Source organism: Tenrec ecaudatus, chromosome 8 (assembly GCF_050624435.1).
Source record: "Tenrec ecaudatus isolate mTenEca1 chromosome 8, mTenEca1.hap1, whole genome shotgun sequence".
NCBI lineage: Eukaryota > Metazoa > Chordata > Mammalia > Afrosoricida > Tenrecidae > Tenrec > Tenrec ecaudatus.
Window position 1 is genome coordinate 93,237,433 of NC_134537.1, and position 5,681 is coordinate 93,243,113.

At 39.6% G+C, this 5,681-nt stretch overlaps 1 pseudogene; it reads right to left on the reverse strand.

Annotated features, from left to right (window-relative positions):
* Positions 1–4,885: 4,885 nt before the first annotated feature.
* Positions 4,886–5,224, reverse strand: LOC142454411 (metallothionein-2A pseudogene; annotated as a pseudogene).
* Between the last annotated feature and the right edge of the window lie 457 nt (positions 5,225–5,681).

Consider the following 5,681-nt stretch of genomic DNA (forward strand, 5'->3'; position numbering starts at 1 on the left):
CCCTCCCCGCTTCCCTCTCCCTCTCCCTCATGAGCCCTTGATAATTTATAAATTATTATTTTGTCATATCTTGCCCTGTCCGGCATCTCCCTTCACCCTTGTAATCGGTTTCCTCTTTCTAACCCACTCACCCTCTACCCTCTCAGTATCGCCCCTCACACCCCTGGTCCTGAAGGTATCATCCGCCCTGAATTCCCTGTGCCTCCAGCTCCTATCTGCACCAGTGTACAGCCTCTGCTCTAGCCAGACTTGCAAGGTAGAATCTGGGTCATGGTAGTTGGGGGGGCTGGGGAGGAAGCATTTAGGAACTGGGGGAAAGCTGTATTCCTTATCGCTGCTACATCGCACGCTGACTGACTCATCTCCTCCTCTAGACCCCTTTGCGAAGGGATCTCCAGCAGTCAACAAATGGGCTTTGGGTCTCCACTCTGCACATCCCCCTTCATTCACTATGGTAAGATTTTTTTTTTCTGATGATGCCTTATACCTGATCTCTTGGACACCTCGTGATCGCACAGGTTGGTGATTTTCCCAGCTATTTTATGCTTTTCAGCTGTTATTTATCTTCTATGTTCTTTGATATTTTGGCTCAACCACGTATAGTTATGAGGTCAGCAAAGGATCTGAAGGGGTTTTATACTCAAGTTTTGTTCATAATCTTCAATATCTGTCTGTAAAGAAGTACAGGTATCAGAATTAGGTCTTTAAAAAGTTCTTCTGGTTATAATAGGGCACAAGGTTAAGATTTATTCTAGGTTTAAATGTATTGTTATACAATTAATTAAATGTGACATAATAGTAAGGAATCAGTAAATATGAAAATTAAATTTTATTTGCAAAGCAAGCTTTTAGTGAGATAAATGGGCCTTAAGAAATTAAGTCATACATATATGGATAAAATGTTAAGTTATTGCTAGAATGATTCAGAGTTACAGTTTACTCTCTCTTTTATTTTTAACTTTTATATATGTAAGCATTATTAACCCTTTTTTCATAGGAATGGGAGAATATTTGTAAACAGACATCTTTCTATTCTTAGAATTCCTTCCTAATTACATGCCAAAAATCACATAGTAATTTTCCATCAAAATTAATGTTAAGAGTAATAGCAATAATCTGTGAGTGGATACATAGACATTTACATACACAAACAAAATTTTTAAGGATTATGCCTCCCATTCCATCCCTGTAAGCTATGTTTTGAGGGGAAAAAAATTAAAAGATTATTACCCAATTATTAGTCATTTGCTTTCTCAGCATCAAATACACAGTCTTACTAGTGTTTCTTTTTTATATACTAATCATGTGATCAAACTCAGATTATGCTTTCCTGAGGACAGACATTCTGATTTATAATTTTACATAGTGCACACTTGAGCCATGGCTGAGTACACCTATGCTTTTAATGTGTACCATGCCGTCCTTTCAAACTTTATACTCACAAAATAGTTTGAGTTCTAATCAGACTGGAGTCCCTGTCTCACAATGATTTGACCACTGTAATTTGATTGTTATTTTCACTAAGTTTTCAAGAAGATAAGCCTCAACCTCAAAAATGAAGAGGAAGAAGGGGAAGAAAATGTACCTCTTATGTGGAAGAAATACTAGTTTAAGATCATAATCAATTGCTTTACATTTTTCCCACTTGTATACTTGAGTATGATGAACTTAAAGACTAGTAAATTGAAGAATGAGACAAGTAATAGTAGATAAAGAAATTATGTTCACACACATATATGCATTAAGGAAAATCTATGGGTGACTAAAATAAATGAGGGGTAAGTACTCAATATCAATCTGGGATTCGCATAATCTACAGTATTTGTTTTCTAGTTGTTTAAAAATCACATTGGTCAACCTCTAAAGCTAAACTCTTCATATTTTATTAATGTAGGGCATATAATTCCAGAGGTAAATCATGTCAAGGAGAATTTTACACCCTGATACCACCCTCAGATTCCAAAGATTCTTGGTCTACATGGACCCCTTGACATCGTTTGCCCTTCACCTACCCTCTACCACTGAAACCCCTCCCCTGAGACCCTTATTCTACTTGTTGTCTCTATAGGTTCATCAATCCTGGGTTTCATACATTGAAAAATGGAAAAACATATAATACAACTTCAAGGGGGTGACCTCCAAAGACATGGCACCTCTGAGTTACATCCTAATATGGTCAAGCACAAACCAAAACTAATATGGGCAAGCAAACAGACCTACACAAAACAAAGATGCAGAAAATTGAGGAAACCAATCGGGTCCAGCATGCATTACAGGGGGACCTTCTGTCAACATTTTAATTGTTCAAGTCAGATTGGTGCCTTTGATCATCTATGCTCATCTCTCCAGAGCTCTCTGTTTAGTAACCATTTTCCTCCCATCCCTCAACTGTAGGTAGAGGGAGTTCTCCAGAGACTTTAACTCTGTATTTAAAAAATTTTTTTTTTACTTTCAATGAATAAAAAGGACAGGTGCAGTTAAATACTAGAAGTTCAGATATCAAATATGTACAAGTATGTAAGTAACGTGAAATTCCACTTAATCCTGGTTATTGCTTTAGCTGAGTTCTCTATAGAAGAAAACCCAGTAAAGCTTATATATGGAAAAATTTATATCAAGAAAATGGTTTGAACAGTTGTAGAAGCTAGCATAACTGGACAGGATCCAGGTTCATGGGTGAGATGTTATGCTGGATGCTTGTTTTGAGTCATATAGCTGTGGGGCAGGAAAATGACAGGCTACTAGCTGCAGGGGTGAATGAATCCAATGTTGGCTGATCAGATGCCAGGCTGCTTTTGACTCTGAGGATTGGCAAGCGATATGATAGGACAGTGGCTCAAGACCAAAGTCCAAAGAATCAGTGACTCAAGTTCAAGTCCTAAGAATCAGTGTCAATGACCTAGTTACAGGACCCAGCCCTAGCAAGCTTTTCTGCCTTGTGCATCTATATTGGATGCAGGCCACACGTGTGAGGAAATGTCTTTCCAGTTGGTTGAATCAGGGCTGTGAGCTGAGTAAAGGGGCTGCATCCCACCCTAATCTTCTTACAACTGATTGGCTGCTCATAGCAGATCCTATTATAGACTTGATCACATTGCTAGGTCACAGCATGAGGGATTACTCTTTGCCATCAACCTGATCCAGACCCTTAGCAACCTTATAGTGCAGGGTACAACTGGCCCTTGTGGGTTTCTCTTTATGAGATTATAAAGCCTCATCTTTTCCCCAGGGATCAGCTGGTGATTTCAAACTGGTAACCTTGTGGTTAGCAGCTCAACATGCAACCCTCTACACAACTAGAGCTCCTCTTTGAGAGGGGTTACTAGGTTTTAGCTGTCAAACTAGCCAATATGACACTGAACCAAACTATCACAATTGTTTAAAGTTTACCCTATGTCTTCTTTTAACTCTTACTTTATGTCTACTTGAAAAAAATTCTGGGCAATATGAATATTCCTCTATTTTATTCTGTTTAATTCATTGAACTACTTTTATTTTTAATTCACCAATACTTTTTTTAATCTTGAACCTAACTTGATTGAATTCATTAATTCTTATAGTTGCTAATAATTTAAACAGTATTCCCTGTCAATTGAAGAATGCAGTTCACGGTCTTCACTGATCACAATAGTTTTGATTACTCTTTTTTTTTCTCATTTAGTTTGAATGCAGGATGAACACATGGTTTTTTTGCTCAACAAGGTTTTCAAAAATAATTAATCAATCAATATTCATTGATGATCTATAATGATTAGCCATGCACGTATAGAAATTTTTGAGAAATCTTTTATACTTAGCAGAGCTTCACACTAATAAATCTTCGGGAGTCAGGAACCACTATAATTCCATTTATCAAGTATCTTGCTAAATTAAATGACAATATTAATGACTTACCAGATAATTATAACATTATATATAATGGGAATTATAAAACATATGTTTACATATATCATACCATATTATATTATGGTGTCACTGGACAGTGAAATGATCAACATGCTTAGATAACCAAGAGGCCAGTACCCATAGGTGACTTATAAGAAAGGCCTGCTAACATTTCCTGGCCAGAGAAATGGTTAAGCAGTTGGTTACTACAATCATAAAGCTACTGGCAATGGGAGATGACTTTGCCTGCCTATGCCCCCAGATGTTTGGAGGGGCCATGTAACATAGGTTGGAAGTGTAGAAAAGCTAACTTGCTTTGGGAAAGACTGACTAATGGAGATAGACGAGAGAGGGAGCCAGTAGATAAATTGCTTACTTTTCTTTCTATGAAGGACTGCATGTCTGGGTGCAGCAGTTTTAACCTGGGCCTCCTGGGCCATTCTGGCAGATCAACCAACCACCTTGGTTGGTTTAAAAAGCATGACTTTGTATTTGCTTTTCCTCCTTTTTCGCTTCACCTTTCCTTTGTACTTTCTTCCCTAGGTTTACAACCTGTCCGGAGCCGTGAGGCCCAGCCAGTACTTGGAATTTATTAGCCTGAGCTCTGGGTATTCTTCTACCCCAGCCTACGTGACAGAGCACTGCAGCTGTAAAGCTTGAGCAAACAAGGTGTGATGCTCTTTAGATAAGCACCTGTGTCCTGCTTCCCCTTGATTGGGTAAAAGATTGTCCTCGCCTGCGCTTGATTTGCATGAACATGCCACTCCGCATACCTGGTTGAAGACTGTAAGCTGACAGGGCGCGCTCCCCCAAACTCCCTGATTGGCCTGTCGTCAAAGTAGCCTAATTTGCATGTGCGACAGGTACTTCACCCATTGATGGCCCATATAAGCTGTAATCCTTTGTTCAATAAACGAGACTTGATCAGGATACTGTCTTGTCTCCATTCTCCGTGCCTCTTTTTTTTTTTTTATAAGTCATCAACCTTTATTATCATTCATACATTTCATACACAAAAGGAGGTAGCAAAGATGTGAGGTCATTTGAGGGAGAATCTCTGGCTTTGGACATGCTGCTCTAGTCACATCTGGCAGGGCTCTCCCGTCAGGCACAGCAGCTGCACTTGTCCGATGCCCCTTTGCAGATGCAGCCCTGAGCACACTTGGCACAGCCCACAGGGCAGCAGGAGCAGCAGCTCTTCTTGCAGGACGTGCATCTGCAGTCTTTGCACCTGCAGGACTCAGAGCAGCCACAGGAGCCACCAGTGGTGCAGGAGCAGTTGGGGTCCATTTGGAGGAGGCGAGGCTGGCGGTCCCAGGTCAAGTGTGAAAGGATGCTGGAAGGTGGAAGGCTTCTCTCCGTGCCTCTTGTCCCCCCCCCCCCCAATTCCCACTCTCCTCCAGGATCCACGTTGAAGTTCCCGCAGGACAGGACAACACCCCAGTCCATTTATGGTAATCACATAGACATCATTGTCTACAGCATTGTTTTCTAGGGAACTTGCATAAGCATCAGGAATCAATTTCCAAGCCTGTCTCCAAGCCTACAGATAATATGAATGTTATATTCATTCAGTAAAGGATTAGAGAGGGAACTTCCACTTTTTTGGTTCTTCACTTCAAAAGATAACAAGTGTCAACTTTTACCAGAAACATTGTAAAAAAAAGGGGGGGGGGTGTTTAGCAACTAGCTTATTTTTTTAAATAATTGGAAAATTATTAAATATATTGCTTTTGAGAAATTATTAAATCTGTTTATTTTCTTATGAGAGAAGTTCTCTGCATTTTTATATGAGC